Source organism: Anabrus simplex, chromosome 1 (genome assembly GCF_040414725.1).
Source record: "Anabrus simplex isolate iqAnaSimp1 chromosome 1, ASM4041472v1, whole genome shotgun sequence".
NCBI lineage: Eukaryota > Metazoa > Arthropoda > Insecta > Orthoptera > Tettigoniidae > Anabrus > Anabrus simplex.
In genome coordinates, this window is record NC_090265.1 from 1,215,869,608 (window position 1) to 1,215,893,581 (window position 23,974).

Here is a 23,974-nt window from a genome sequence, read left to right on the forward strand (position 1 = left end):
AAACATGTCACGAGATGCATATTTTTAATTTATCCAATGCTAAGCCAGTGTTTAAAAAGTGGAACATATTTCAGTTAGGCAATTAGAGATCCATTTCTCCAATTTACATATTTTTTAAAGTCCGACTCCATGGCTAAATAGTTAGCGTGCTGGCCTTTGGTCACAGGGGTCCCGGGTTCAATTCCCGGTAGTGTCTGGAATTTTAACCATAATTGGTTACTTTCGTTGGCGCGAGGGCTGGGTGTATGTGTCGTCTTCATCATCATCTTCATCACGACGCGCAGGTCGCCTACGGAGTCAGATCAAAAGACGTGCATCTGGCGAGCCGAACATGTCCTCGGACACTCCCGGCACTAAAAGCCATACGATATTTTATTTTTCATTTCATATTTTAAAATTCTAAGCTCTGCATTATAACGGAATAACGGAGACTTTAGCTTATCACCGGGCGAGTCGGCCGTGCGGTCAGGGATGCGCAACTGTGAGCTTGCATCCGGGAGATCGTGGGGTCGAACCCCGCAGCCCTGAAGCTGGTTTTCCATTGTTTCCCAATTACACACCAGGCAAATGCAGGAGCTGTATCTTAATTAAGGCCACGGTCGCTTCCTTCCCACTCCTAGCCATTTCCAATCCCATCGTCGTCGGTGCGACATAAAGCAATTTGTAATAATAATAATAATAATAATAATAATAATAATAATAATAATAATGGGGTGTTCAAACCCGGTAAAAATATTGGGTACTTAGGGTCGGTAAAAACTCCTTTCAGCACTTCTTGTCGTATGGTGTTGGTATGTGAAGGATATCTGGTGACACATTTCCGTTTACCAGATAAAGTTAAATAAACATCAACAAGAGTCCTAGTGAGAGTGGAAAACGGTAAGTCAAAACTGACACGTGGGCTGCCTAAATTATTATTATTATTATTATTATTATTATTACTATTATTATTATTATTACTATTGTTGTACCGAGAGGTACACCCCTACGCCGCACCTTTAAATCTTGCGCCAATAAAGCCTCCTTTACAGGAGAAACACCGAACTTGGAACTTGACTTAAACTTTTCTCAGAAGATGTTACTACCGTAAGTTTTCTTATGGTGAAGTTTCCTGAACTGTGTGCATTTCAACTTGTTTTGTTTTCAAGAAGTGTGGACATTCTCTCATAGATGCCTCTACTAAAACTATGATCATGCACCCTGGTGCGAAGTGAAGGAACTTTCTTGAAGAAATTTTGTACTCATAAGTTTTTTTCTTTACTAAATTTCGTTCATTCTTCTTTGGGTTGGAAATATTGACCTTTTCAGTTTTGAATTCAGCCAATCCCCAATAATATGGTGATCTTTGTAGAAATAAGGTCGAAGCTCAGGAAGTGTTAAGTGAGGACTTAAAGCACAAGTTCTGTTTATACCAACAATCTTGTCTTAACTAGACTTGTCTTTTGCTACTAGTACCTGTGATTTTGTTACTTGTAATTTTTTACATAAAAATATATAACCTTTGAATATTGAATTTTCACGACCGCATTGTAATCGAAACATACTTTCAACGTATTAGGTCGTGTTACGTACATGTAGTACGTGTTGAAGAGATGTTAAGTACAGAACAAAAATGGCCAGCCGGACACCAGTGGGATCCGAACCCACAACCTCCCGATTTCGCTCAGATCCTTTCAAACAGAACAAAGTTGGCCTAGGCCACCATAGCTCAATTGGTAGAGCAACCGACACGAAATCGGCAGGTTGTGGGTTCGGATCCCACTGGTGTCCGGTTGGCCATTTTTGTTCAGTACTTAACATCTCTTCAACACGTACTACATGTACGTAACACGACCTAATACGTTGAAAGTCTGTTACGATATAACCTTTGTTAAAGTTTTAAATTAACTTTGATTTGGTAGTTAGACCCATTCATCCCGACACCTTCTTTCACCTCTGCTGATCCACCAACCACGATAACAATTATTATTATTATTATTATTATTATTATTATTATTATTATTATTATTATTATTATTATTATTATTATTATTTAATTTATCAATGGTAAATGCATTTGCTGAGCTTTTTGAAGGATTACTTGATTCTCTCGACGGAAATAAATGTTCGTTATGGGAGTTTATGGATATGTCGAAAGCCTTTGTCACCGTATGTCACAGAATATTCCTTGATGAGACCAGAGACTTGGCGCATCAGACAGACAACATTGGATTCAGTAAAGTCATTTAAAATACAATAGATGGCAGTTAACAGAAATCGTTTACGAAAGTGAAAATGAATATTCTAAATTTCGATCAACGACTTCTCTAGTTAATAAAGACGTACCAATACGTTCTATTCTTACTCCTCCTCTCCATTTTTCTACTTCATGTCTATGATTAGCACAAACAGGACACTGTACAGTTGTCCTATATTCTAACTATTCATCCGTTTTGGCCTAGAACTCAAATACTGATAGTTTATTCAATCGAACGGAGCACATGGTCACTCGAATAAATAATTCAACCATAAAACTTTATGTTTCGTAGATCTAGAGAAAGCATATGACAGGGTACCGAGGGAAAAGATGTTCGCCATACTGGGGGACTATGGAATTAAAGGTAGATTATTAAAATCAATCAAAGGCATTTATGTTGACAATTGGGCTTCAGTGAGAATTGATGGTAGAATGAGTTCCTGGTTCAGGGTACTTACAGGAGTTAGACAAGGCTGTAATATTTCACCTTTGCTGTTCGTGGTTTACATGGATCATCTGCTGAAAGGTATAAAATGGCAGGGAGGGATTCAGTTAGGTGGAAATGTAGTAAGCAGTTCGGCCTATGCTGACGACTTGGTCTTAATGGCAGACTGTGCCGAAAGCCTGCAGTCTAATATCTTGGAACTTGAAAATAGGTGCTATGTGTATGGTATGAAAATTAGCCTCTCGAAGACTAAATTGATGTCAGTAGGTAAGAAATTCAACAGAATTGAATGTCAGATTGGTGATACAAAGCTAGAATAGGTCGATAATTTCAAGTATTTAGGTTGTGTGTTCTCCCAGGATGGTAATACAGTAAGTGAGAATGAATCAAGGTGTAGTAAAGCTAATGCAGTGAGCTCGCAGTTGCGATCAGCAGTATTCTGTAAGAAGGAAGTCAGCTCCCAGACGAAACTATCTTTACATCGGTCTGTTTTCAGACCAACTTTGCTTTACGGGAGCGAAAGCTGGGTGGACTCAGGACATCTTATTCATAGGTTAGAAGTAACAGACATGAAAGTAGCAAGAATGATTGTTGGTACAAACAGGTGGGAACAATGGCAGGAGGGTAGTCGGAATGAGGAGATAAAGGCTAATTTAGGAATGAACTCGATGGATGAAGCTGTACGCATAAACCGGCTTCGGTGGTGGGGTCATGTGAGGCGAATGGAGGAGGATAGGTTACCTAGGAGAATAATGGACTCTGTTATGGAGGGTAAGAGAAGTGGAGGGAGACCAAGACGACGATGGTTAGACTCGGTGTATAACGATTTAAAGATAAGAGGTATAGAAATAATGAGGCCACAACACTATTTGCAAATCGAGGATTGTGGCGACGTTTAGTAAATTCTCAGAGACTTGCAGACTGAACGCTGAAAGGCATAACAGTCTATAATGATAATGTATGTATGTATGTATGTAAAACTTGAAAGTAAGACCTTTCAAAACTTGCTAAACGATAGTTAAGAAAAAACTACATTTAGAGGTAGATATTAACATTACTTGCTATTGTGAAAATATTTAAGTAAACGCAAGCAAACTTTTGGGTATCACAGTAAATAATCATTTAACACGGAAGGGACAGATTAGTGAAATTTGTAAGAAAATTTACAGAAACCCCAGAAACTAATTTTTAACTACATAAACACTGAGCATCACACTGCAATATGCCATTGTTTGATAATTCTCACTTATCATACGATATTGAATTAGGAGGTGGTACCGCACATAGTCACGTGGAAAGATTATTCAATTAAAAGAAAAGTGTAGTAAGATTCAAATTTGATCTGAGACAGTGAGAAATATGTATGCTTAAATTTTAGAAAAATGGTATTTTAACACTTCAATATTTTTTTAATGTAAAGTTATTTTAAATGTAAGAAATAATGCGCATATGAAGGTAATCAACCGTAACATGCATAATTACGAGACTCTATAGGCCAGCCAACTATTTCACAGTAAGGGTAAATGAACAGGATCGTTTTGTAAAGAGGGATAATATTTCAAACTCCCTTATGAAACAAATGGGTTGTCAAACTCTAATTTTAAGGAAACCTTACAAATTATCTATCGAAGAAATCAGTGCATGTTTTAGGCGAAAATAGTCTCGCCCGGTAATCTATATCTATAAAAGGGGATGTCCCAACTGACAAACTCATAAAGGGCCAGCCGAGACCATTCAAACTAGAGACATGAAATTTTAACGATATGTTCGTATTAGTGTGTAAAGGGGTCCCAAGAAAATGTTTTACAAAATATTGATTTCAAATGGTTAAAATTAAGGTATATTTTTATTTACCATTTTATATTTTCTCAGCTGCGAAATAAAATAAAATTTCATTTCTAGACTAAAACATTATATAAATGCCTAAAGTACATTTTCTTTATTTTATAAAATTTGACTTAGAAGAGGTGCAAAGGGTTGAACAACGGATTCATTCACTCATTAACGCCCCTTATCAAAGCAGATTAAAAATTTTAAGGACATATTCGTATACAAGAAAGGATTTTACAACATTTGTATTTTTATACACATAAGTTACCTAAAATACAATTTCTTCATTTTGACAATTCGACTTATCTGGTACAGGCCACACAGAATCCATGATCCCATTCGCGCAGAAACGACACTGAAATAATCAATAGAGACCTACCACAAAAGCACATAAACATGTATTGTCCTTATCAATTTTTAATTTTTCAGGACGGGGTTGAGGTAGAGCCTCACTTCCCCTCTATCTTGGACACCCTCTATAACCGAAGCTGGTCAGCCCTAAGGGTCATATCAAGTCTGTCCTGTTAAAAGTGCTAAATTTCCTGATAAGGGTTCAGTCGTCATGAACTCAATACACGATGGGCTTGGGGAAATAGCTTTTGAGGGTGCTTTTTCCCTGTAACTGGATCTTCCTTATTCCTCATTCAAAATGGTATTCGAATAGGAAGCAAGTGAGAGAAGTCGTATGGATGCGGGGTAAGGGGTGCGAGAAGTAAGCATTGCTCCCACGCATGTGTCTCAAGTCTCAAGGCCTGACAATAAACATCTGTTCCGTCCGTGGTGACAGTTGCGAACTGTAATGTTGTTGTGAAGTTTTTAAGTGGTAGTGCAGTTGTGCCTTAGTTATATATTTACTGCATAATGAACAGCTTAATAATGAACATGGATCTGATTTTTCTGTCACGACTAATGAGTACAGTAACTGTTACTCCTGCCGTACCTAGAAGCTGCCTCGACTTCTCGTCAGACGTAGATAGTATCTTGCATTTACTGAGTAATTTTATAATATCAGAATGTATCTATAGCACTATGTGAAGAAAAAGTCTTACAACTTTATCTTGGACACCCCTCTACGTTGAACTGATAGTCTGAGAACCGAAGTTTTCAAACGTAAAAGAGCAATAATATTTAATAACTGTCTTTATAAATGTCGGTGGTCTCTTTTACCAGTACAATTAACCAGATTTGAATATATCGTTGGTATGTATTGGTGTCCGGAATTGGGAACAATCGAGCGTCCGGAAATAGGAACAAGTCTGTCCGTCATTCAAATTTCGCGCCATGATCACAGGTGCCATGACCTACATGTTACCACCCACACATTGCCTGGTTAAGCCTTTCATCTTAAATACTACAGATTATCTTACTCTGAGGTTGTACATTTTCTCAATTTAAGTGAAAAGAAAGATCGATTAAGTATACAGTCAAGAAAAAGTACAGGAGGCGCGTATCACCATATTTCTTTTGATATTGTCTGGAGTAAGAACCCCGCGACTTCTCCCATTCACTACCGTTTCACTCTACTGTAAGAGGGTTCTGTCATCTAGTTATCTGTTTCGAAAACACATTTGACGCTTATTTCAAATGTAAACCACATAGACGTTACGAGTGTCCGGCAAATAGGAGCTATCTGGATATTTGCCCCCCTACCCTATCGTACTGGAAGAATGTGAACGGGATGACATCAGAATAGACACCGTAATGAGAGCAGCAAAATTCGAAACAATATTGCTGCAATAACCATCAAACAAAATACTGACAGAATGCTTTGCAAACTGGAAATAAGACGACAAGGATATTAAAACCGAAAGGGCCTGACACCAGAAGAAGTCAGAAGGAGGTGGGGACAAGACGAATACGTACTTCATAGCTTGCGCAGATGTACAGCATCAAGTCGGATGGAACAAGTTCGAGAGTGTCCATTACTGGCAAATATATAAGAATATTAGAACAACGGATCTACCGCAATACCTACGCAGAAGAGGACACAAGCAAGACGAAATTATCATTACCAGATTCAGGTGCTGCAATGAAGCTCTGACCAACAGGTACTGGGCAAATGGAGATAAAAAGAAATACATAATCTGCAGAGAACGTGAAGAAGCACTGCGACACATGTTATACGAGTACACTGACAAAGAGGTAAGAAGAAGGAAGTATTCATCAAGAGGACGTATTGAACGAGCGAGGGGATGGAGAAATGTGGATGAGAGAAATCTTAAACCAACGGAAACAATGCATAAATTAAATTTTTGTATCTATAAGCATCACGTAGGCCAATTACTTAAATATTGTAAGTGCCGTATCTTATTCAGTATATGCTCTGTTAATATTTTAATTGGAACATTCTCAATGCCCGAAAGTCAGAAATAAAATTTCTACTACTACATTGAAATATTCATTATGAAGGCAACAAGAATACCCATTAATCACAAACAGTCGTATCAGCACATTAAAAAAAAATTCAAAACCCGTTTTCGGACTCTAGGTTCATCATCAGTGTTAACATTATTTACAATATTTACGTCCACTTATTTTAACTCATTTTGACGACACACTCATGTGTTCTGATACGACTGTTTGTGATTAATAATAATAATAATAATAATAATAATAATAATAAATAATTTCATCAGCACTGTTTACTAAGATGGGTTTTATATTTTATAATGATTAGAATACCCATACTCAGTCCAAAATAATCAGTCTTCCAGCTCATCGCAGCTTCTGGGTGGGTTGCGAAACACGCTACGTAGTTAAGGACTGAAGTGTTTCCAGCTCATTTTTTAATACATAATTTTACTGTGTATTTATCACATTTTTATCTTTACCCTAATTATTGAACCACTACAGCTGCTACTACTTACACTTACACTCCCTGTTATGAATAAACGCAGTACTAATTCATTACTCACGGCTTATGGCTGTCCTCCCGTTATTTTATTTGTGTTTACTTAATCCTAAAATATCACGCTTTAATCTGGGAGGTCTCGCTTAAATTATGTTATTGCATGCAATTATTGATATGAAGGCAGATAAATGGAACTTTTATGTAAATTAAAATGAGTCTACGTGCCGGTGTACTATGACGTGCGACTCTCCTCACTGAAGCAGACATTTTCGAATGTATGAGTGATACTGAGAACCATAGAAGTGGTATTTTGTCTCATACTTGAACTTGATAATGATGCAGCCTCTAGTAATGGATTCAGCTGCCACAGCACCTTAGCAATCTCCAAAGAGTCTGTCAGTTTCCTTATCTTGGTTCAATAATAGAGGATAAAAGTAGCTGCGAAAAAGAAATCAAACGTCGGATCATTCTAGGACGTACAGCTATGGAAAAATTAAAGAAGATCTGGCAAGATAGAGCAATATCTATGAATACGAAGAAAAGATTAGTCCATTCGCTTGTGTTCTCGATCTTCCTGTATGGATACGAAACTTGGACCATAAAAGCTAAAGGCAGGAACCGAATCAAGGCCTTTGAAATGTGGTGTTGGAGAAGAATGTTTCGAATACCATGGACAGCCAGGCGAACAAATGATTCTGTCATCCGGGAAAATGGAATACAAGAAAGTTTATGCCAAGTTGTGTACCAGAAAATCCTGCAATTCTTTGGTCATATTATGAGAAGAGAGGATGACAACCTGGAAAAATTAATTGTCCAAAGAAAAGTTTCTGGTACAAGGACACGAGGACGGGTCGCTAAAAGATGGGTTGATCAAGTAAGAGAGATCATGGGCTTACCATGGAGAGTTACTGTCCGGAAAACGCAAGTACGTACAGAATGGTATCAGCTTATAAAAGAAACAACGAAGTCCTTGGGTCACGATACTCAGTCATGAGTGGAACGACTGGAGAGAGAGAGAGAGAGAGAGAGAGTTATGGATCTTTATCTTCCTCCCATTTCTATGAAAGCGATTATCGTCTAGTGCAGAATTCACGGGGACGTTTCCTGTCATTGATTGTGAAAGCTAGAATAGCTAGAAGAACAATCAGTGTATCGAAGGGTTGTAACACTTAGGTTAAATACATGATGAAAACCATTTATCTGTACTAATAAACAGATATCAAGACGTTCCGATGTGTAATGGTTGGTAAAAATTCAAAACGTACATGAATTTAGAAGGCTCTTTCTTGGCATCTAGAAGCTTATAACTTGGTACCAGCAAAACATCCCCGCAAAGGGACCGAACTGCAGTTCAGAAACAAATCCACACAAGTATGGGTGAAAAAAATAATTATTCAGCCAGTGTAAAACGTGGTTTATAAAGGTGTTCATATCGCATGCATTCATAACAGAGCAATACAAGTATTAAGTAAATACACTGGAAATTCATCTATATAGATATCTTACTTAATGGCTTCTAGTCCTTTAATTTAAGGAATGACCTGATTCTCTTGTTTATTTATATTATTATATAACACGATCTATTCCATTTGTAACATGCATTTATCATTAAACTTTGTTATTCAGAATCATTGCAATTTGTACTTGCAGTGAAGCGCGTGGATAATACTGGTTCATAAAACGAGCAATGTGCACATTTTACAAAATTAATGTTGACTATAAAAACAAAAGACCTGACTTATTACTTTATTCAGAATAAGTTACGTTACCGTTCATGTAGTAGCTGAGTGGATACAGTTGTTCATGTGATGTCGACTGCATATTTGATCACATTGTTTATATCGATAGTCGTCATTGGGGTTAGTAATAATAATAATTTCGTGTGGCTATTTCTAGCCGAGTGCAACCCTTGTAAGGCAGACCCTCCGATGAGGGTGGGCGGCATCTGCCATGTGTAGGTAACTGCGTGTTATTGTGGTGGAGGATAGTGTTATGTGTACCGGGCGAGTTGGCCGTGCGCATAGAGGCGCGCGGCTGTGAGCTTGCATCCGGGAGATAGTAGGTTCGAATTTTCACACCAGGCAAGTGCTGGGGCTGTACCTTAATTAAGGCCACGGCCGCTTCCTTCCAACTCCCAAGCCTTTCCTATCCCATCGTCGCCATAAGACCTATCTGTGTCGGTGCGACGTAAAGCCCCTAGCAAAAAAAAATGTTATGTGTGGTGTGTGAGTTGCAGGGATGTTGGGGACAACACAGATACCCAGCCATTGGAATTAACCAATGAAGGTTAAAGTCCCCGACCCGGCCAGGAATCGAACCCGGGACCCTCTGAACCGAAGGCAAGTACGCTGACCATTCAGCCAACGAGTCGGACATTGGGGTTAGTATTCCATAGATATCTCTGTGGAAATTAAAAAAATGTATAGCCCTTTTCATTTTTACACGGGGTCGGCAGGTTGCGTGGATTAACCTCAATTTGACGGCTGGATGCCCGTCCAGACGCCATCCCCACGTCGCACAAACGACTTTTACGGAGATGCCAAGGTGCAGGAAGTTTGTCCCGCAGTAGTTATTTTACGCGCTAGTACATCTACTGACACGGGGCTGACGTATTTGAGCACCTTCAATTACCACCAGACAGAGCCAGGATCGAACCTGTTAACTTGGACTCAGAAAGCCAGCGCCTTAACAGTCTGAACCGCTCAACCCAGCAATTTTATGTTTCTGTGGTGGTTGATAGTGTGATATTACCTTAGTGTCTTGAGATGTGTATTAAGATAAACACAAACACTCAGCCCCGAGTTAGAGCAAAATCCTCTGCCTGGCCCAGCACTGTCGGAAAGCGAAAGTTCAGATACCTCTGTGGAAGCTACGCGTGATCAGTTTTGTTTATATATTATTCTCCATTCCGTTTTCTTATACTGCATGTTCATAACGCGACACTCCGGAGATAAAATCGAATTTTTTTGTCATTTTGGTGAAATTTTTTAATGACTGAAATTGAAACGATTTTCTTCTTTCTCGTCACGAGGTTATTCTGCTGAATTTAAACAATTTATCACCGTAATAATGCTTTGTTTGCCAATTGTAATTTTACATATAAATTCCATTTTTCTCCCATAATATTCTTCCAAATGTAACAAAATGTGTACGGTACATGTATCACAGCTATATTAAGAAACCTGCGTATAGAATTTTTAATTGCAGAATTTTTTCAAGTGGTAAGGATTTTCACGTCCAAAATTTTAGAACGTAAAAATTACACGAATTTTAGTACGATGTATCTGCTTACATAAATTATTGAACACTTTAGGTCCATATTGAGGGATACCTACCTTCCTTACCTATCAGCAAAGTTCATGAGATCTGTCTCTTGGGTCGTTTCGGGTTCTTCGTCACTTGCTGAGGTAAAGGTAGGGTTCATTAATTCTAATCTATCTACTGGAATGAAAGGTCTGTTTAAAAGATTCCTATTTATTCAGGAAAATTCTGAAGCATGTCAATGGTATCATAGAAGTCAATTGTGTCCACTGGACACCACAATCATTTTTACATAAACGTCAGAACACTGGTGTGAGACTTTAACGTAACTGCCTGATGGGCATTCTTACTAGAAACCATTATCTCAATTATTAATCATTTAAGAAAGGAAAGTCTGGAAATCCTTAGATTCGGCTTCCATGTGAGACCACTTGTACCATCATAGTGATTCGTTATGGTCCAGCCCTCGTAACACGAACTCTGGACTCTGGGAATAATTAAGGCCTTCCAATCGGTGTGTGCCACACAGTGGTTCTACGGCATGGACCCTTAATTGAATCGATGTGACCTGCGTCTATGTCATGGACCGACATCTACTCTTCTAAGTTACTTTAAAGTCATTGTGGATGATGACCGCAAGGAAATGATGCTACAATGGCAAATGGCCCTAATCTAAGTCACTGAGGTTGATGACCCCCTGACCATCCAAGTTTCTAGGCTGAAGGCTAAACACAATTAAGTTACATCGGTTTATGACCAAAGTTCCACTTTACTATCCCCAGCACATTCACTGTTCAATCAGTCAAAGTTCAATAATTACAACAATAGCAATGCTCACAAACTTTGTGGCAGTAAAATCCATTTCCTTCGGATATGTCCCCTTAATCGTTAATTTACATGTTAATATTCCCCAGAAAACAAACTAAAATTTCCAGAATGCATCTCCAAGTTATTCGCTTGATTAAAGTTATTTCAAAAGGCGGTTTCACTGAATTTAATAATTAAATAAATTTAAATGATTTAACGAAATGTTAAAGATCAGTAAATTTTATCTCCGCGGACTCTGGTTTCTTCACAAATTCCTACGCAGCTGTGATGTGAGTTCAATATTGCGATGTTTATCTGGCTGGAAAAGAATATTACATAATTCATGTCCAGCTACATATATCCTATCTCGTGATATCACGCTTAAAAATCTAATCTAGTCCTAACCGTTATTAACACTTGGATATCCTAATAATCTACGCACAAACCAAACAACTCGCCATATAATTACGATGTCATATCTCGTCATTACCATAATGAATTTTGCACACCCCTCACAGACAAACCGATCATCACGACCATCGCTCTATATTTTGGACAACCCTGAAATTGGGTTACTCTGTTCCTTATACTCAAAGTTCGTGATTTCAAAAGTTCATTACATCCCCAATTACAGTATTTCACAATACTTAGATCATTACCGGCTATGCATTTCAACTAAATCCAGCATTTTAACGTTTCCCCTGGCCGAGAATTACAGTACAATCTCAACTCCACTTCTTTCCCGTTATTATCCCCGCTGTCCGCTGAGACCTCTCACCCCATGCTCGCTTGGCAGTTATATAAAACACCCGGTTCGTTCTACCTGACTGACTTCTCAAAATGCTCCCTTTAAACTCTGCCGACATAATTAAACAAATACGATATTCTAACGAACAAAATGCACAGATTATGCTTCAAGATGCCCACACTAATTATACGCGTCGCCAATTGATACCGCTATGGATTTCTATGAATTTCTCTCCATTCTGAACATTATAAAATATTCCTCGGGCTATCATGTCCCGGCTTCAAATGACAGGACTCTAACCTGATTCGCACATCTCATCTCAACTCATATAAAACATTCCTCAGGCTTCCGTGTCCCGGCTTCAATGACAGGTCCAACCTGATTCACAAAACTAACCTCTGTTTCCCAGCTCCACAATTATCATCGACAAAGAACTGGAATAAAATCCTCACTAGAAATCCCGACGTCTAATATCGCACAATGCATTAATCATGAATAACTTCGCATAAATGATATCGTATTTAATAACTTGATTTTTACGAGAAATGACTGAAACATTCTACTAGATCTTTTATTGTCAGTCAGACACGGTTTAAAATTGGCATTTAAAAAAAAACGTTTCTCTCCGTGACCAAATTCATCACCCTTGGCTCTCACCCGACAGCGCGCTTCCACTCGATTGAAAATGAGTGACCATGGATTATTATTATTAACGTCAAATTGCAGACAGAAGAATTTTACGTCGAATGAACATCTTAATTTGACATCACAAAATATAGGCAGTACACTCATACGGATGACGATCTACATTGGACGTGATATCACTTCGGAACCCTATTCAATAACTTTTTACAACACTATACGGCACTCGCAAGACTTCAAAAATTTATCCAAGTGGAAAATAAAACAAATGACTCTTTTAGTCGTACTCTCACATTTACAAAACTTAGTAGGGTGACCACTGCGTCATATATCCCCATTCAAATACACTTTAAGAAATCACGAGACAGGATATAAGAGGTAGTAAGATGGAAAGTCACCTACCTCATGTCTTCATGCCAGTATTCGTCTTAGGGCTCACCTGCGACCCTGGCATTTTATTTAGCCATTTTTACATTCATGGCTTCACAATTTATTATTATTTCTTCAGGTTTCCTGGAATAAAGCATAAAAAAAGAAAATACCCTTCACTTGTTTGCTTGAACGCACACGATGGACTATAATTATTTCCGCACACGAATTACTTAATCACATTAGAATTTATTCAGTACTTTGACCGTCCTATCTGGTACAATTATTTCACTCAAGAAAACTATCTCCTCATGGAGTCAAGACTTAGCCGCAATGGCTAAAATCTGCAGTTGAACTCAGTCTACTTTCGTTGGTTTGCTTTCGCAGAGCAGCTCAACAAATTTTCGTCCGCTTTGTATCACAAATGCCGGAGAAGGAAGGTTCGTCATGGCGTCCCTTCATATTTATAGCAGTTACCCCCTCTCTTCGGATCTCTCCCTTTGCCGCCAAGAAAATTTCTATAAATTTTCTGACTTACCTAAACTGTAATTTCAAGAGTTTTGAAAGTGACTACATGCTTGCTACATTTCTGGCGGTAGTGTTCATGGACATTTAAAAATTTTACGGGTTCGATTTGTGAGATGATTGACCTCCTTTGATAGGCACTATATTTTTTGACTTGGCGTGGTCACGCCATGTACACGCGCTTTGAAATAGTTCATAAAATGACTTGAGATTCTTCCGCCGTCGACACGTGTGGTTGACGTCACGTACCCCAGAGCGTGGGACCGAAGGTAATCACCCCCTCGTCACGTGTCAAATCCATGCTATCAAGAATCCAACTTTTAGTTTAATTGTTACATTATGCATAATGTTCTTAGGGCACAAAGGTCATGGGTTCATTATGTAAAAAAGAATCGATACGTAGTGCTTTTAAATGAAGTATTATTTACCTAATTGCGAATTTACATTAACATGTTCATTAAATTTCAAGAAAAAATTGGAAATAAAAATTTCAGAAATTATTTTGGAAAAACTATTAATTGTATATGAAAGAAATGTTCGAGATATCACTACTTATATGTAGGTGACATTCTCACTATCTTTCGTGAAAATCCATGTAGTAGGCAAAAATATCCTTTTATCTCCGGTGTGTCGCCTTAGTCGGTACGCACAGCTTCCTGTAGGCCGCCTGATAACTACGATCGTTAACCCGGTTCGAATACCATTGGTCGAAAACCCTTTCGCCATCAGAATGTTGACCCGCAGTGTAGGACAGGTGGTGATATACAATTTCTATAATGTGTGCCAAAAGCATGGATAAAATTCCAAACGTTTCCACATTATTCATCTTGAAAGAGGGCATATGACGCTGTTGGTAGTGATTCGACCATCGGATAGTGACGTTAAGCATTCAGCAGACCCTTTGGTGCTATTCGACAGGAGTAGGCTATACTCCGGCACCGTATTTCACCCCCTCCCTTTCTACTATCAAATATCACGTCATTCATTTCACCTCATTAACTCCTCAGATGAGGTTGACTTCATAAAGGCCATGCGGTCCTAAAAACTAGCTCTGAAGATTCATCTCCCTTCATGACTGGCCCTGTACAGAGACAGAACAAGCGTCGGTCACACACATTCAGCTTTCTGAGTTTATCGCAGTACGTTATGATTTGTCATTCTTTAGAACGAAGAGTGCTTGAATATCCGCTGTAAAAGAAGTATCCTACGTAATATGCATACAGTGATACGTTTAGCCTCTTCGAAAATCACTAATAACAATGTTATTGACGTCCCACTAACTACATTTACGGTTTCTGGAGACGCCATGGGGCCGGAAGTTTGTCCCGCATGAATCCCTTTAAGTGCCAGTAAAATCTACCGACATGAGTCTGAAGTATTTGAGCACCTTAAAATAGCACTGGACTGAGTCAGGTTCGAACCTGGGATCAGAAGGCCATCTCACTATCAATACAGACTGCATTACTCAGGGCGTAAAGGAGAAAAAACCATGGTGGCCGAAGTAGCCGAACTCCAGGTATTGGCTAACACGAAAATTTCACGTACTGAACAATGGCAGTAATTTTACATGATACATATAACATCATAGGGAAAATCACACTTGCACATATGAAAACGTTTCGTCGACAACTACCCATCAGATATAATTAACTAGAACCACATATATTTACTAGAATAGATGGACAGCCAAACAGTGAAAGAGAAGATGGTTAGAAATTTCACTCAAACAACAACGCTTCCTCTTATATTTCACTTTACTGGATGTATGGAAACACATGAAAAAAATGTTAAAAATATTTTAAAGTATTAAAAAGTAAAATAAAGTGCTAAATTTCTCAATTTATTCATTCTCATGTGAACTATCAAACATGCTGTCTTAGTTTCGAAGTAGTGGACAATTTCTAGTATTCAGCGCCCGATGAAAGGAAAGTATACCCGAAATGACGATGCTAGTAGTATAATAAGCGGGTTCTGCGGCACCTCCGCCGCCGCACGCCTCCGCCCGCCTCCTACTCCGCCGCCGCCGCCCGCGGGAAATTTGAATTTTGGCGGGAAATTTGAATTTTGGCGCGAGATTTGAATTTGTAAACAAAGCCACGTGCTTTTTGACAGCTGTCATCGACAACAACGCATCGCTAACCTCACTGCTGCCATCTTGACGGGCCTAAACCTCACTAGTGCCAACTTAACCTAACTAGCGTGAGGTAAACAAAGCCACGTGTTTTTTGACAGCCACGTGCTTTTTGACAGACAACAACGCATCGCTAACCTCAGTACTGCCATCTTGACGGGCCTAAACCTCAGTAGTGCCAACTTAACCTAACTAGCGCGAGGTAAACAAAGCCACGTGCTTTTTGACAGCCACGTGCTTTTTGACCGACAACAACGCATCGCTAACCTCAGTACTGCCATCTTGACGGGCCTAAACCTCAGTAGTGCCAACTTAACCTCACTAGCGCGAGGTAAACAAAGCCACGTGCTTTTTGACAGCCACGTGCTTTTTGACCGACAACAACGCATCGCTAACCTCAGTACTGCCATCTTGACGGGCCTAAACCTTAGTGGTACCAACTTAACCTAACTAGCATGAGGTAAACAAAGCCACGTGCTTTTTTTTTTGACAGCTGTCATCCACCATCTTTAATCCAGAGAGCATAGTGCTGCCCTCTTTAGCTACTTACCTTTGACAGCTGTCATCCGCCATCTTTAAACCACAAAGCACTGTGCTGCCCTCTATATCGCAGTAGCTGCAAAATTCGTCACCTGTCATCGGCAGTGCTGCCATCTTGACGGGTCTAAACCTTAGTGCTACCAACTTAACCTAACTAGCGCGAGGTAAACAAAGCCACGTGCAGCTGTCATCCGCCATCTTTGAGCACAGTGCTGCCCTCTTTGTGGTGGCGGATAATTTGAAAAATGCTTTTTTGACAGCAGCCATCTTGCATCGCAAACCTCAGTGCTGCCCTCTTTAGCTAGATACCTGTGGTGGCAGACAATTCCACGTGACAGCAGCCATCTTTAATCAAGAGAGCACCGTGCTGCCCTCTATGTGGTGGCGGCAAATTCCACGTGCTCTTGTTTGGAAACAAACTCACGTGCTTTTTTGACAGCTACTACCTACCATCTTTAATCAACAGAGTATAGTGCTGCCCTCTATGTGGTGGCGGTAAATTCCACGTGCTCTTGTTTGGTAAACAAAGCCACGTGCTTTTTTGACAGCTGTCATCCGCCATCTTTGAGCACCGTGCTGCGGGCAATTTCATCACCTATCACCCGCCTTTTTGACAGCCGTCATCCACCATCTTTAATCAACAGAGCACAGTGCTGCACTCTATGTGGTGGCGGCAATTTGAAAAAATCTATGTGCTCTTGTTGGGAAACAAAGCCACGTGCTTTTTTGACAGCTGTCATTCGCCATCTTTGAGCACTGTGCTGCGGGCAATTTCGTCAGCTGTCATCCGCCATCTTTGAGAACAGTGCTGCACTCTATGTGGTGGTGGTAAATTCCACGTGCTTTACAAACCTATGCGCTTTTCTGACAGCTGTCATCCGCCATCTTTGAGAACAGTGCTGCCCTCTATGTAGCGGTGGCAAATTCCACGTGCTCTTGTTTGGTAAACATAGCTTTTAATCCAGAGAGAACAGTGCTGCCCCGGTGGCGGCAAATTCCACGTGCTTTACAAAGCTATGTGCTTTTTTGATAAAAAAAAATTCTGCTCTCGAGATACTTACCGAACAAGACGATACTATACTTACGAAACTGCTCATCACCTTCTTTCTTCTTCTATGAGTAATAAACAAAAACTCTATCTTGCAAATAAGGAGTGGGAGGAAGGTAATACCTAACCTAAAATAAAAGAATATGCCAATTCTACATTATTTATTTACATCTTGTATGTACAAGTTTTATCTCGAATCATTTTACCCTAGTGATGTTTTGCGTACTTCTCGATGCAATTCTTGAATGTACAAGTTTAGACTTGCCGTACTACACTCTCAGCGTACCTCTTTGTGATGTAAGACAGCGTAACGTAAGTACACACACCTCTAGCATAATGTTTATGTAAAGTAGTACTTATCAATACTACTATGCCCCCAGGCTAGCGTGTTGGTAGAATTTGGAATGACAAACCGCTTACAATCATCGCTATTAAGGGCTACCTTACTAATTAAATGTGTGTACAACTGGTGCTTCTTGCTTCTAATGACAGACATTTGCTTATGCAAAACAGGTGGATTACTTTTAATGCAATTGTTATAGTTTTCAAAACTTAGCTGATTCTGAACGACATTCTTTTTAACCCCCTTCAATCTCTTTATTTGTAATTCATTTAAGAGTTTTATGCAATATGACTTGGATTTAGTACCTACAAATGAATCGATAATATTCCCAGCACATTCATCTTTCATTTTACCTAGAACCTTTTTGTTCACTAGCGGTAGATGATATTGATTATCTGCAGGATAGTTACTTGTATCAAACCTACCCAAGTCAGGCTTTATATCATTGTAATAGTCATCAGTTTTGATTTGATAAATAAACGAATCGGTATCTGTGTAGAGCAATTGCGCATTATGCGCGTACTTCTTCATCATATAATCGTAATGGAATTCATACATGAGTGTTTTAGCCAATTCAAGTACTGCAAAGCCGACGTAGGTAGGTTTGTCATACTTAACCTTGACACGATTCATCTGTATAATAACTAAATTCTCATGTATGATGGTGCAGCTGTGGAAATTTGGTTTACTTATTAAATAGTTAGCACCATACCTTTTCTTAATATTATCCCAGTTTGTAATCAATTTTACATCAACGCGTTTGTCAACATTCTCCATAGTCTTACCAAACACACTGTTATTCATGAGCTTGTAGAAATCTTTTTCAAACTCATTAACCGCATTCGTCCTTAAATTATTGTTCAGATCGATATATGGCTTTAGCCACGGTGACTGATTAAATTCTAGTACACGATGAATTTTGGATAACTTCAAACCATGCTGCAAACACTGTTTTAAATTTCGGTAATGAATGATATACTTAGATTTATCGCATAAATTAGCAATGAGCATTTTCGTCGTTGATGCAATGTACGGGGACTTCATATTTTCAGGGCAGAACGGTAGATCATTATGAGAAGTGTGTAACTCTTTAGGATACTGTAAGTCAACTTCGAGGAAATAACCTTTATCAGCTTCATCGCCTAGGGCGTGTAGCTGTAAAGCATCAATTTCGCACTGCGTCAGCCAGCGGAAACCACTCACCGGTAGATGCTGACTCATCGCCCACCCATACTGATTATTAGCATCCAGATAAACGATATACTGAGATTCCTGACTAGAATCGAAACTCGGCATGTACTTATTATTAGCCCTCGAATATCGTCCGCTGCACTGACTTAGACCGCCTCGAATGGATGCTTTTATAAAGTGCACCATATCGATATCGGTTAGCAGTTCCAAATTCACACGCGTGTATTTTAACATCGCGTCCCAACTTAACCCAGGTGCAGTAAAATACTGACATGGGTCAAGGCTGTAGGTGTTCATGCAAACACAGCGAAAATTTTCAAAAACATCGGCTAACAAAAGTACATCTGTCTTTAAATATAAATCGGAGTATTCACCCAGCGTTTGAATGTGGAACTGCTCCCAGATATGTTGTGCATGTAAATAGTCATCATCACTAATATCTGCTGAATTCAGCGAGCTGTAAAAGGATTGTTTCGATGGTAAGGCACGTTCTTCGAGGCGGTCTAAGCAGTCGAGATATTCGTAACAAAAAACACCCTTACGCCGAAGTAAATTAAACTGCGCTTCTTCGGGGAAAACGCGTCGAATTTCCGTAAATTGGTCAGGCTGTAAATGACTAGAAAGTTTATCGAGGCTACTCGCCATAAAGCGAAACGAGTCAAGGAATCTCAGTTTTATAGAATGCTCAGCATCTACTTTTACAGACTTTTCAAACGCAATGTACCGCTCTTTATTCTGAGGGATTATATCTACTTTTTCATCTGAAGCTCCAAATTGTGAAATGATGAAATGAGAGTTGTAACCAGATAAGTTATGAAAAATTACAGGGATGAATTTAGGAACTCTATACTTAAGATTACAGCTATAATGAGCGGCACATTTGTAGAAACCAGTTAAATGATCATGATCAAAAACTTTAGGGTCATTTTCGGAAAATTCCCCATCACAAATGCTACACTTTGTAGCACGTTCATGATCATTTAACTGAATGTCGGTGAGTGGCTTCATAGGAATATTACTATTCAGAATACGACCGAGACGAACTGCATCACTTTCAAGTCTTTCTAAAAATACTTTAGCAGCATCATGTCCTCGATACAGCTCTAACTTGTTAAGCGTACTATCGTAACTACACTTGATGTAATACGCGAAGCTATACGGGACATGCATGTGCGTAGTATTAGTGAAAGAGTTGTCAGGATTAGGTGAGCATGTGTTGCATGGCGTGAGGATGGCTTCAAAGTCTGCATAAATCACGAACGGTACCCACATCTGCTTGTGAAAATTTGTAAATTTTAAAACATTATTGCCTGTAGTAGGTATCTCTGTACGTACATGATTGCAGTCATTCTTGGAATGCTTCGTTAACTGGTCTTCAGTTCTAAAATACTGCAAGCATCCATCACATAGCCACTTTTTACACTTATCTTTTGACAACTGACTGCCAACAAGTCTACTCAGATTTTTAATCCAGCAAAAGTGGCTATTCTCACTGTTTTCAATATAGAGTAAATTAACGTGAGTACTCTTCTTATGACATGTATAATACAGAGGACCTACTACAGACTTTTTCTCTACACCATATACATTAATACTAATGTTATTTAGTTCCTCAAAGCGCTTAATATCTTTTAACTGTACAGGAAATTCTATACTATCGAAATTTAGCTGCGTTGAATAGTGTGGATACGATGATGTTCTCTTAGCTACGTCTGATTTCGCGGGATTTAAAGCTGACATCACCGCCCATGCAAAACATGCTTCGTCATTGTTTCGGATGTTTACGACAGCTTTTCTTTGCTGAATCCATGTCGGCAGCTCAATGTGCGAAGATCCACGCATAGGATTGTACTTATTGATGTTAACTTCTAGATACATTATTTCAACTAAAGCCCACCCTGATTCCTTTTCCTGAAATTCCTCGCTCTTAGTTGAAATAATGTTAGAGACATCCCTAAGTACATCACCAAAATTAGTCGACTGACTTATGACAAAATTCTTCGTATTAAATGATTTAATGTCCGTTATTTCGGATTCATCCGTGCTTTTAATGTACAAGGCGAAAAGTTCAAAATTAACTTTAAATAAACTATGATTGGACAAAGATTTAGCAAGAAGCTGTTGTACATCCGGTTGAACGCAATTTAAAAAGTTTGAAGTGCTCTGAAACTTTTGACTGGTGCGAATTCGGTTACTAGCAATCCTACTTTTAAATGCTGTATTAATTTCCTCGATGTTTGCGTTACTACCACTTCTACACGCATTATTTTTATGCGCATTACTCCGTAAGTGCCCCTGAAAATGCGAAGATGGTACATCAGTGTTACAGTGCTCGCAGTGAATAGTTTGAAGTTCATGATTTTTTCTAGGTTTTTTACTACTAGTACTTTCTACAGCTACATCAGTAGCTGCACGCTTTTCCCCTACTACTACCTGAGGGCAAGTAGATATTTGATGTACCTCTGCTAAGTGATCCTCATATCGCTCTACGTTAGCGAAATCCACACTACAAACTTTACATAAAGCTGATGTTATGCTAGGGTGTTTTGATTTCATATGGCGCGTGAAGTTATCACGCCTTGCAAACGTTACATTACATTCCTCGCAGCAGGGGGACATCTGTTCATGATTTTTTCTAGTTTTTTACTACTAGTACTTTCTACGGCTACATCAGTAGCTGCACGCTTTTTCCCTACTACTACCTGAGGGCGAGTAGATATTTGATGTACCTCTGCTAAGTGATCCTCATATCGCTCTACGTTAGCGAAATACACACTACAAACTTTACATAAAGCAGATGTTATGCTAGGGTGTTTTGATTTCATATGGCGCATGAAGTTATCACGCCTTGCAAACGTTACATTACATTCCTCGCAGCAGGGGAACATCTGAAAAGAGAACGACCGATACAGATTAGGTGAAAGTTACGGAAGAAACCAAGTTTCAGCGTATAGAGGTTGGACATGGCTGTGAGTTAGGCCTATAGCATGAGGATTGAAGAGAACGACTAAAGTTACGATGTTCGGAAGAAACCAAGTTTCAGCCCGTTGAGGATAGACATAGCTATGTGTACGTGTTTGAAATTATACCACGTCTATAGCGCGAGGATTGAAGAGAACAACTATTTATCAATTGCTTAAAGTTACGATGTTTTAGAAGAAACCAAGTTTCAACCCGTTGAGGGCAGACATAGCTATGTGCATGTGTTTGAAATTATACCCCGTCTTTAGCGTGAGGATTAAAGAGAACAACTATTTATCAATACTCTAAAGTTACAATGTTTTAGAAGAAACCAATTTTCAGCCTGTTGAGGGCAGACATAGCTATGTGTACGTGTTTGAAATTATACCACGTCTATAGTATGAGGATTGAAGAGAACAACTATTTATCAATAGACTAAAGTTATGATGTTTTAGAAGAAACCAAGTTTCAGCCCGTTGAGGTCAGACATAGCCATGTGTGCGTGTTTGAAATTATACCCCCGTCTATAGTATGCGGGTTGAAGAGAACAACTATTTATCAATAGACTAAAGTTACGATGTTCGGAAGAAACCAAGTTTCAGCCCGTTGAGGATAGACATAGCTATGTGCGCGTGTTTGAAATTATACCTCATCTATAGCGTGAGGATTAAAGAGAACAACTATTTATGATTAGCTTAAAGTTACTATGTTTTAGAAGAAACCAACTTTCAGCCTGTTGAGGATAGACATAGCTATGTGCACACCTCGTCTATAGCGTGAGGATTAAAGAGAACAACTATTTATCAATAGACTAAAGTAACGATGTTTTAGAAGAAACCAAGTTTCAACCCGTTGAGGTCAGACATAGCTATGTGTACGTGTTTGAAATTATACCACGTCTATAGCATGATGATTGAAGAGAACAACTATTTATCAATAGACTAAAGTTACGATGTTCGGAAGAAACCAACTTTCAACCCGTTGAGGTCAGACATAGCTATGTGTGCGTGTTTGAAATTATACCACGTCTATAGGATGCGGGTTGAAGAGAACAACTATTTATGATTAGCTTAAAGTTATAATGTTTTAGAAGAAACCAAGTTTCAACCCGTTGAGGTCAGACATAGCCATGTGTGCCTGTTTGAAATTATACCCCGTCTATAGCGTGAGGATTAAAGAGAACAACTATTTATCAATACTCTAAAGTTACAATGTTTTAGAAGAAACCAATTTTCAGCCTGTTGAGGGCAGACATAGCTATGTGCGCACCACGTCTATAGTATGCGGGTTGAAGAGAACAACTGTTTATGAATAGCTTAAAGTTACGATGTTTTAGAAGAAACCAAGTTTCAGCCTGTTGAGGGCGGACATAGCTATGTACGTACCTCGCGTGAGGATTAAAGAGAACAACTATTTATCAATTGCTTAAAGTTATGATGTTTTAGAAGAAACCAAGTTTCAACGAATAGCGGTCAGACATACCTTAAAATCTTCGCGCTGCAAACTGTTACTCGGATGTATAAAATGCGTGCGTTCAAGCCTGAAACTCGAATGATAATATTCTGGTCGTACCTAAAAAAAAGAAGAAACATATATGAATGTAGTGTAGGGTGCATCATCTAACCTAATTATCTTTACAACTCAAAGTTCGAAAACATACCTTTAAAAAAATGCACGTGCTGCAGGCTGTTACTGGGATGAATAAAATTGCGTACTTTCGAACGGTACCTAAAAAAAAGAATAAACATATATGAATGTAGATGTCTAGCGTAGAAGTTGCTTTGCAAATAAAAAAGTAACTAACAGTTCTACCTTACCTTAAGATAAAGGCTGAAGAATAATATTCACAGCAGACGGGAGATGTGTGTGTGTACGTAATAAACGCATACAGAGAACTGTGAGCACTTCGCGCAGACTGCAGCGGCTAAATATTCTGCTTGTTACCGAGCGGATGTGAAAAAATCGCTGACAAACTGCGGGTACAGTCAGAACGAATGCAACAAGAGCCCTCCCTGTACTCCTGCAAGCTGACATATTCGAACCTCC